Source organism: Cheilinus undulatus, linkage group 7 (assembly GCF_018320785.1).
Source record: "Cheilinus undulatus linkage group 7, ASM1832078v1, whole genome shotgun sequence".
In the NCBI taxonomy this organism is placed as follows: Eukaryota; Metazoa; Chordata; class Actinopteri; order Labriformes; family Labridae; genus Cheilinus; species Cheilinus undulatus.
In genome coordinates this window covers 38,985,105-38,996,649 of record NC_054871.1, presented here as the reverse complement: position 1 = coordinate 38,996,649, position 11,545 = coordinate 38,985,105, and positions in this window count along the sequence as shown.

Here is an 11,545-nt window from a genome sequence, read left to right as displayed (position 1 = left end):
TTCTCACTGGCGAATCCATCTTGCAAAGCTTCCATTTGAACCGTTTGGGCCCGGTTAGAAAGTGACAGGACCAATCAGCGACGAGGGGCAGTACTTTCAGGCGCAGCAGAGTCGTGACATAAACAAGCAGCAGCCAGAGCTGGTGCAGTTATGGAGGACGAGATTAGCGTGGATGCTGCTAAAGCACCAGTTCTGTCAGAATTTGATGACATTTCTTCGTTAAAAGAAGAACAAAGAACAGCAGCGAGTTGTTTTCTTTTCAAAAACGGCAAAAGTCGAGTACTTACATGTCTATAGTCGCCATGTTTCGCATTATTCTCAGTAGCTGCGCACGCGTAGCTTGCTAGTGGCTACATCATGTGCTTTGTTGCTCTGATTGGCCTGTAGAGATGTGACAGACAGAACGTTCACCCAATCATAATCCAAGGATTTTTCAAAGCTTCAGCCTTTTCTCCAAAATTTCCTATTGAAGCTTTCCCAGATTGATGTGTGAAACAAATCCATCTGGTGTGTCAGGTTAACAATGGAGGGCTTTTATTTAACTTTGAATAACACATCTTTTCTTGTTGTATACAAAAACACCAGTCTCAGAGGGTTAAAGCTAGTAAAATCATCAAAAAAAATTTGCCCCTGAATTTGCTTAATGTCATGGGAATTTTATTTTAAAATAAAGTGATGAAAACAAATTTTAGCACAAGTAATCATCCATTTAACTCTAGCTGACACTCATGGCCAAGCGAAATGGTTTACAGATCCTTTTCAAGTAAAGAGAAAAACATGTCATTCACAGATGGGTGGGTACACTTTCACTGTCATGTGGTACAACTAACTAAAACTGGTAAAACTGGTGGTAAAACTGCTAAAATGCAAAATATGTGTCTACTTTCTATGTGTTTGAGTATTTGCCTGTTTATTTTGAAATTAGTTGCAAATATCAGGTGCTGCAACCGGTGTTTCAGGTGGTGCAACTGCAAAATGTGTTGCTATATGAAATAGTTAATATTTAAAGCTCTAAGAATATTTACTTCTATTAAGGTAAATGAGGTATCACATATTTAAAATGAATGGTTAATTACAATTTTGCTTAGGTGAGCACTTTCCATGTTAAAACCAAGGTAAAAAAAAAAAAAAAAAAGCTAAATTTTATTTTATCATAAAAAATATTGATTTAATTCTAAAAAAAAATGTGTCCACTTTCTAACCATAGCAAAAGTACCAACATGAGTGAGAGTATTTGTGTGTTTAATTTGAAATTAGTTGCAAATGTCAGGTGGCACAAGCAATATAAACAAAGCCTTATATATCATTGACCCAAATACACAGTATAAACAGACCAACACCAGTGGGTGTCCACAGGAGTTATAAATAATTCCTTATATGTCTTTATAACTACTGTGTTACAAAATACGTTTTCAGCAGGAGAAAGAAAATACTTCTTGCCTTGTTTTGGGTCATCCACCACTGACAGACAAATCTACACATATTTGTTTTTCAATCTCTGCTGAACAGGGCTGCTAGTGTTTAAGACTTTCATCCATTCTTTTATATTATACAGTAGCTCCATATGCTGTGAAACTTTCTCTCACACTGGGGTTTATATATAGATGTTTGAGGGCAAATGGGGCAATGGAAGAATGGACAGCACACTGAATTACTTGTCACCTGTGGTAATCCAGATTTCTGTAAACAATTATGTTTCCCTGTAGGCCAGTAACAAACCAACTCCTCTAATGTGTGATGTAGATTTGAATGGTATTGTTACGGTATGTTTCTTTCATGAACAATTAGAGCTGTCAAACACTTAAAATTTAATCATGACGAATCCTCCTTTCTTGCTGGATTTTCAACTTTTTTTGCATTTAAAACAGGTTTCGTTTCATTTTGGATTTTGTCTTGTTAAGCTAAGGGTAGCGACTTGCTGCTTGGATACAGGCCGGCTTTTTAAGAGGGGTCTTCCTGCAGGCCACTGCTCTCAGAATCCCCCTCTTGCAAACCACCCCCCCGTCAGACACCACCTCTGTCAGGACAGGTGTGACATAATGTGCTGGTATGACTTTTGAGAAATAGTTACACAAATGGGATCTGTTTTAGCTACAGTAGCCGCATTAGTGTATTTTCATGAAGGACAAACTTTTTATTGTACATGCAATATGAAATCAGCTTTATTAAACTTCTTGCTTAAAGCTTGTAAGGCTTAAAGTTTGCAAAAATGATAAGTGTTACTATCATTAAGACCCTTCCCAACTCACCCTTCATAAGCCTAACCCTAACCAGCAGTAAAAGTCTGCAGTCAAAAGGTCTCAGAAAATAATGAACTTTGGGAAGATCAAAGATTATGGCATGAACTGAACAATGGAAAAAAAGGAACTTGTTATGAATTGAAAAACAAGTGTATCATAGCTCCTCTGATAAGAAGAAAAAACAAACAAGGAACAATTATGGGACTCCTCCTGATGTATCAAGAGGAGGTCAACATGGACTGACTCTCCTTCAACTTGAACTTGAGGTCTGAATGTGACATGTCAAGAAAATAAGTTCATAGTCTGGCTAATACATACAGCTTCACTGTATGAATCCCCAGGGGGAGGAACAAGTGGGGGCCTGTGTCACTCTGGTAATTGATGGTTCAAAGATAAGGAGCTAATTCTTTCCTATTGGCAGTGGTGGTAGAGTACACAGTCACAGTACTCAAGTAAAAGTACTGTTACTTAACAATATAATTACTCAAGTAGAAGTAAAAGTACTCATAAAAATAAGTACTTGAATAAGAGTAAATAAGTACCTCTTAAAAACTACTCAAGTGGTGAGTAACTTCATTTAGTGCAATTTATTAAAATGTATTGCATTACAACATATTGTTTAGGGGTTGTAATGTAAACTGCACATTGTCATAAATATATTAGCATAACTTGCCAAAAGTAAAAGAAATAAAAAACTTAATACATAGAGCAGCAGTCAAGTTATGTTTGTTAATCACAATTATGGGATGAAAAATTCAATATAATGAGAAAAAACACTCTTTCTCTCATACTAGTTATCTTATTTCTACATGATGTTTTTAATCTCACATACATGAACTTGTACCCTGCATTTCTTACTTTTTAATCACATTTTTGGCTCATATTTATGGAATCAATCTTATGAATTGTCCTCATTTCTGACTTTTGGTTCTTTTGTATTTCATTTTTACTTTTTTGCTCAAATTTATGAATTTTTATTCTGATTATCACTCAACAAATTTGGCAAGCCTGACTGATAGTTATTAAAACCGAGGACAACTTTGGCCCACTAGCCCCACGTTATAAAAATGTTGGGTATAATCACTGGTAGATACGCCACACACACGATAATAGTTTCACCTAGGATGTAATGTTAAATAATGGCGTGTAAAATCACATTTGTGGCAGAGCTGCATAGGTGGTTGGACACATGACATCATTTATCACTGACACAGCTGTGTCTGTGCAGTCTGCAAGTTAAAACAGAGAATTGAACTTGTACATTTAGCTAACTAGCAGTGCAGTCGTTAGCTTGTTTAGCTTAATTACCATAATGTGCTTTCTTAGATTTGACGTGCTATTTTTGAAGCTTATGATTTCCACCATTTTAGGTAGACACAGTAGGCAGCGCATCATGTAGCTGCTGTTGTTCCTCGTCGTTTGAAAGGCAACGAGTCTAGATGTTGGGCCAGGACTGAACATGCTCCTCTGAAGGAGACGCAGGTATTACATCATCTGCCATTATCTCCAACTGTTGATAGTTGGGGGGGGGGGTCACTCCTCCGTGTACTCCGTGGTGCTGAGGATTTTAACTCACGCTGCTGTGAGAGCTCAGCTGAGAGTAAAAAAATACTTAATGAAAATAAATTATAGACAAGTAAAAGTAGCGACCAGTGTATTTCCCAAGGTTTTTCATCTCAAATGTAACGGAGTAGGAGTGAAAAGTACCCTGCTCAAAAACTTTTCTCAGAAGTAGGATTTTTCAAAAAAACTACTCAAGTACATGTAACAAAGTAAATGTATTACTACCACCTCTGCCTATTGGTAGTTGTCATGTCGTCGACGTTGGGTCAGGTTTTCAAACTAGACAACGATTCGAGAAAAATTCTGACATGCCAGTTTTGTCAACTTATGGTCACTGAGCGTCTTGGAGGATTTATTGATTATGTCACACAGCAAGAGTGTTTGTTGTTCCTGATGCTCATTATCGGGCCCGATGTTTGATGAAAGACCGCCCATAAGGCGGGAATAATGGGGAAAGCTTTCTGGGGTCCATTGAAATGGGGGGACCATGGAGGTCAAGAAAATCATAGTCCACTGTAAAGATAATCTGTGATAGCTGTATTTTATATTTGACCTGAATAATAACCCCTCCTGGAGGGAAAAAAAGTGGTGTATAGTGATCATAGAGTGATCATAAAAATTGGTTTAAAATGGCAAAAATAGATTTGATAAAGCACAAATGGGACAAAGTGACAAATATAGGTTCCTCTTAATGTGAGTATTTAGTCTGCATTTCACCAAAATATTATCTCCTTTCTCTCTCTGTATCTGACCGTTCTGATTAGTTTTTGTTTTTGAATGAATTCACTGGAGATCAATTGATCTCTCCCAGAAATCCTTTCTGTTTTGTATCATATCAGTGGGCTCAGACATATTGATTTTATCACCAAATCAATCACTCCCAACAACCCGTTCCGGTTGTAAAACCCACAAATAAACGGGGCTGTTGTTGTGGTAATAACTGAAGATGTCCCAGAGTTTTTAACTCAGGAAAGTGTTTAATTTCTGGTCTGTTTGTGCTACATTTAGCATTAGCAGCTTAGCTAAACTTAAGCTCTGCCATCTCAACAGGTGAGGTTTACCAACAGGCAGAAATTTCAAAAGTTATCCCGCCTTCATGTTAAGTCTACATGACTTGATTTCTGAGGTGCAGAATTGTAACTGAAAGACATTTCGGCGATGACAGGTGAAACACATCCAGCTACCTAGCGAGCACCTACAGCTAACGGGTCGCTCAAGATTACAGACGTTAAGCCAGAGCATGTGCAGAGTGGGTTATGATAGCAAGCTGCAGAGGCTCAGTGAACCAATCTCTAACGTTAGTGGGTCCAAAGACCGATTCATGCCTCTTTTTTACCAATCCAGGGCTATACGGACCGATGCGCTCACCTTGGACGTCAAGATCGATTAACCCATCCATATCGGTTTATCTTAACACCACTAATTAATAGCTTTACACTATTTTCAGCTCCAACATGAAACTGTCAGTTAGGATGTGAGCACCAATGCTACTGATCCAATGTACATACGTCATTATCAATAAATCACACCTGGGAGGGTCCTGGGGTTTTTCAGGGCCCAGCCAAATCTGTGACGGTGCAGTCAAGCTAAAATATGTCTGAATTCGTATAGCCTAAGTTGGTCTTTAGTCCGCCTTTAACCAACATTTTCTGAAAGGGACAATAAAGCATATCCTTATTGTGTAAAAAAAAAAAAAATAATAACAATACATTAGTCATGGTAGTCACGGTAACTGCATCCCAAATGCTGACGGCCCCATCAACTATATATGATACCCCAGGCACATAACAATAATTCCTTAGCGATCATATTTATACATTAAACTCCATAAATGTCTCGAATTTTGAAAATAAGTTGCAATGGTGTATTTTTGCCCCTGCTGAGAAGAAATGAGATAAGAGGTGCTCCAGGCTGCATCCACCTGACTCTCATCCTCACCAAACTGAGACTGTTTAGTAGGTTAAACAAAGCAATCTGGCTGCGGTTTGGTTAGGGTTAGGTGCTAAAAGTCATAAAAAGATCATATTTGCTGATAAAAATGATAATATATGACTTTGATATCAGAACACACAACACAAAGAGTTAGTATATTGTTGTTATTGTTCACAGTTAATTGTATTTTGTTGTGCCCATAGCCGAGTCCTGCATCCTGCATTTCCTTGAATTCAACCTGACCACCTCCTCCTCTTTCCTGCTTGGATTCTGCACCAAGTTGAAAAAGTTAAGAATCGGCATATTCTCTAAATCTTTAATTTGTAGTCTTTACGTGGAATGTAGTTTGAAAGCGTGGGGATGCAAGGGACACTGACCCCCCCCTCAGCTGTGTTAGCAACTGCCATAACCGTGCTGGGTGCCCAGGACCTTGTGGGTTGGTCCAAGCACGGGTCCGACCACGTTGTGGAGGGGGCAGCTGGGAGGATTCCTGGAGAGATGGGACATGGTCTGGCACAGGCCTGGATTATGGCCATCAAGAGCAGTGCAGGACCAAGGTTGACTTGTTGATGTGTTAGACTGGCATCTGCTCCTATACCTGACCTGACCTGATCCTGTACCTCCCTCTCCTGCCTTTTTTCTTTAATTAATGTTAGCAGTTCACTGACTCAAAGAAATATTCCAAAATTATTTAAAAAATCAAGTTATTATTACATTGGATCCTGTTGATTCCGTGGTCCTTGACAGTGGATATATCATTATATTTAAGCACTTTAAAAATCACCTAATCAATAGTCAATGAACACATGCAATGCCTTTAGCTATGATACACTATGATACTTGCATGGGATGGCTGTTCTCAGTTGTCTATGTACACTGTATCTGCCCCTAACAAATACATCTTTGGGATAAGGCCAAAGTTAGTGAAGCAGTATTTTAGGTCATGATTCTTCTAGTTTACCAAGAATGACAAATTGTTGTGGACAACGGGCCCACAACGCAGATAAAATGTGTTATTTGGAGTCCCTGCTTCACTCACATCATAGTATGATGGTCTTTTTTTTTACTGTCTGTTTTTCACAGAAGAAGCATCTCAGGGCTGTCTTTATGTCTGGATTACATAATTACTCCAAGATCCCATTAGCCTGAGTGCAAAAGAATGTATCTCTCATGCAGAGGCCTGATGTTTAGTGCATGACTTGTCAGTCTCACCATTGAAAAGCCTCCACTGAAGATCCAGCAGTGCTGCCTTTCAATTTCCAGACAAGCAATCATCAAGGCGCATGATGAGCGTCTAACTGAAAATGGATAAACATGTATCCTCTCTCTCTGTTCAAATGACCGTTTGCTATTCATCACTCTAATACCTGACAGAAATGGAGGAAAATGTCCCTTTGAAGATTCAATTACAGCAGAGAGGGAGAGAGGTGTCTCTCTTTGGCAGCCACAAATTGAATGGGCTATTTGCAGAACAAATTGGTGTTTGAAGTCCTTGCAAGACCTAATAGGTCTGAAGGAGGAACCCGGTAATGGCTGATGCGCTTATCTGTGGAGAGTCTCGGCCCCTCATGAGCCGGCCGCCGCCGCTGAAACAATGCTGCTGTACAGGAGAAGACTTTCATGCAAAAATCAGCTTGAATACAAGAGGAAATAGGCAGAAAGAGTAAACAGACTTTAGCGTTGTGTAACGGGGTCTGAACAGGACCAAAACCTTGCAAGGCCGAAAGAAACCAATATGCTCTGCATACCAATGGGTCTGAAAGTATCTTCTGAACCCTTAGTCTAGTGAGGCAAAAATGTTGAAACATGACTGCTACAGGCAATTACCTCTTAGGGCAATCATGGCGGATCAGTCTTTAATTCATGGAACCTTAATTTTTTACCTGCACACATAGAGCATTCAGAACTATTTACCTGTCATCAACCTATTTCAATCTTGGAGTAAAACCATGTATGAGCATTTTACTGGAGTGGATCGTAATATTAACACAGTGACCTGGCTTCATGAAACTCTGATGAAACTCTCTCAAGTTGGTCATCTCAACTTTCTGATAAAAAAGTTTAAACGGTCAGTTTTATTATAATTCATGCAAAAAAGTTAAATTAAATTATGTAAAAGTGTCTATATTTAATGAGTGAGTCTTGGTAACTTCAAACAGGAAGCAGGAAATCATGTTCTGTTGTTTAGATGTTGTTTCAGGTCTGTTTTGTGTAATTTCATGTAGATTTTAACATTTGCTTAACACTGTTTTATGATTTGCACATGATTTGTTCTGCATGTTGCATGTATTTTTTTTTTCATTTGCCTGTGCTACTTCATGTCTTTCATGCATGCTTTATATATTTAATGACCCAGCTACTCCACTGATGATACTCTATATCCTGTGGTTTAGTGACGCATGCAAAAGCAGGTATACTGTTAATTGATATGCTCTTAATTGGTATTCTCTTAATTGGGTATAATCTTCATTTAGAAGTGGGTATACTCTATGGAAACAAAAAAGTGGGTATACTGTATAGCCAGGTATAGCTTGCACTGCACCACTGATTATAGCTACACATTCTGTTTATTCTTTCATTGCCAGGCACTGCTTGCACCATAATTGCTTTGTTTTTATTCTGTTTTGTTTATTTTCACTTAAAGATACAGTACGCTGATTTTTTTTGCACTGAAATATCTTCTCTAAGTTAAAAAGTGACCATTCCTATTTTTTATTGAGGTGTAAGAGTGTCTCAAATATTTCCTTAAATTTTCAAAGACAGAGAAATTCTTAATATTTATAATTGTAACCATCAGTTGCGAGTTGAATCCCCAAACTCCCCTGTGTGACATGGATACATTCATAAGTTTCTCATGATGAAGAAAATGCACTGAAAAAGGCAGAGAAGGATCACCGGAAGTGATCCAAGGGTGTGCATGTGCTATAGCATTTCTGGCACGAACCCTGTTTAGTAAATATGCCTTACGCCTTAGTAAATACGCTGTTTTGACTGAAAAGAGTCCTCAGTAAGAAGGAAGTAAACAGCAGAGCTGGGCAGCGCTGGTCTTTACTAGTCACGTTGTATTATTGTTTTGATTGAGAGCCCCCTGGTGGCAGAATTTTACAAATCTTTTCTTGTATTTTGTTCTTGTTTTTCTAAAATCTAAGCAGAGACTCCAGATGGAAACTAGCCTTTTGGCTAACTCTGGTTCATTTACTGAAATGTTGATTATTATGCACTTTCTCTGTAAAATACAAAAACAAACAATTAAATAAATAAAAGAAAATATTGAAAGTAATAAATGATGCAGACCGCAAACCCTTTGGTTGGTCCGCTGGGTAGACCTGAGTGTCTGCTTCTGAGAATGGCATATTGCATCCTCTGCTGTGTGATAAGTGGTGGCAGATGGCAATACAATAAGTCAAATCTACTTGCCAGCATTGCTGAATATCCATATACATTTCCCCATCCTCTGCCTTAGCTAATTCAATGGTGGCATTTTCCATCTACTTATTTTTGGTTTTTCACAGTAATTGAAGTTGAATTAACTGCTGCCCAATATTTATTAACTCCAACTTCAACACAGTGTGCTCAGTTGGTTTCTTGTACAAACGGGCAGGAAATTTTGACAGCAGCACTAGGAAGTGGTGTAAGAATTGCATTGCTGAGTAGCATTTCTGCCAAATATTGCAGAGAAGATGACACGCCAACACACAAGCATGCAGTGCTTATGATGGCATAGACTCATTGCAGAGGTATAAACCAGGCTTAAATATGAATGGTACCCGTATGTCACTACACACACAAAGGCTGGTTTAATCTGAGTTTAACCTGACTGACAGCTGATCGATAGATTGATGATTTCTGTGAGGACAGCCTCACAAATGGTACAAGACAAGACATCATACAATGTCCAGTAGTAAACGCATTTAGCTGCCTCTGTATTCCAAAACATCCAACTATTTAAACATTGTGAACAAAAAGCCTTCACTTGTGGCAACCTCAAACAACATATGCTACATATTACCCATATTCCACATGTTTGGATGTTAATACAACATAAGAAAAAATGTTGAAACAATGAAAGCTTTGGTACAACCCCTACAGCCTCAAGAACATTGTTAGCAAGCTTCTTGTTTGTAATGTAACAATAACAATATACAGTATTAAAACACTCACTCCACCATGCATTTAGATGCAGTTTAGCAACCTTACAGTATATGGAGATGTGAGATTCTCAGAACTTGCAAAATGTTTCTCAGTAAGTGGAGTGGATGTCAACTTTAGTCTTTAAAAATCTGTTGTAGTGTGGTGTAGGCAGTAATTTATGGAGCAGGTTACATAAAGTATAAGCCAACAAACAGGTTCTTTTGACTTGTGGTGTCCAAACAAGTCCTTCTTACAGAAAACAGGAATCTCCAGATAAAAGTTGTGAAATCACAGTTGTAAATTATAGATGTCTGAGGCCATTCAGCTGCTAGGGCTGATATGTTTTGTTTGTATTTAGGCCATCTGTAGTGTCAAAGTTCAGGTGTACACTGTGCGATATCAAAATGAATCTGATCCAGATTTTATGTTGTGTTACTGCTTTTGAAGTCTGGCTTCAATTTAGTCTGATCACGCTGAAGTTTTAGGTCTGATCTACATTGGTATTGGCTGAACTGAATTGGTTAATATCAGTAAATCAGATGTCAGCAAAAGTTCAATATCATGCATCCCTGCATGGATTCCTGTACAGGATCATGTGTGGACAGGACTCATGTTGTTGCTGCAACATTCAAAACATAATAGGTTGATGCTGTGAATGATTTGCTATGACTACAGATATTTAAAACCAAGTCCAAGACAACACCCTTTGGTCTGACTCACAGGAGAATGAAGGTGTGTACAGTAACTATAAAAAGCATCCAGCCCTTTGGATGTTTTAGCCTTTAATTGATAATATAAATCAATAACAATGGCAGTAGTATCACAATGACTTAGAGTGAATGCAGTGAATGTGTCTCAAATGATTGTAGTACAAAGACACCTTTATGTGGAGGGTCCAGTCACAGGTTAATCAGTATCCTATGCTACCATTACAACATGAACATAAAGAAACACTCCAAGCAACTCGGAAAAAAAGGCTATTGAAAAGTATAAGTCAGAAGATGGATACAAAAACCTTTCCAAAGCACTGAACATACTCCAGACCAGTTAAATCCTTCATCAAGAAATGAAAAGAATATAACACGTGCCACTCTGCCTAGATCAATAGCCTCCTGTATGGTCTCCCCTCCACCCATCTCCAAAAACTGCAATATATCCAGAATTCTGCTGCCCGCCTCCTCACTCGCACCCGCTCCAGAGACCACATCACCCTCATTCTCAAACAACTCCACTGGCTCCCCGTACCATACCTCATCCAAAACAAGGTCCTCCTCATCACCTACAAGTCCCTCCATAACCCGGCCCCTCCCTATCTCACCGATCTCCTTCAGCAGCACTGCCCCACCCGCCGCCTCAGATCAGCCAAAACCAACCTCCTCACTCCCACCGCCAGGACAAAGCACCGAACCTTGGTGGACCGAGCCTTCGCTGCAGCCGCCCCCACCCTATGGAACTCACTCCCACAAAACATCAGGAACTTGGACTCAATACAAAACTCCAAATCACTACTCAAAACTCACCTGTTCAAACTTGCATTTTCTTGAGCCCCTTTGTTCTTTGGTTTTGTTTGTGAAGTGTCTTTGAGTGTCCAAAAAAAGCACTATATAAGTGTGATGTATTATTATTTTATTATTAGATCAGGCCGTCCTCACAAACTGAGTGACTGTCCAAGGAGACTA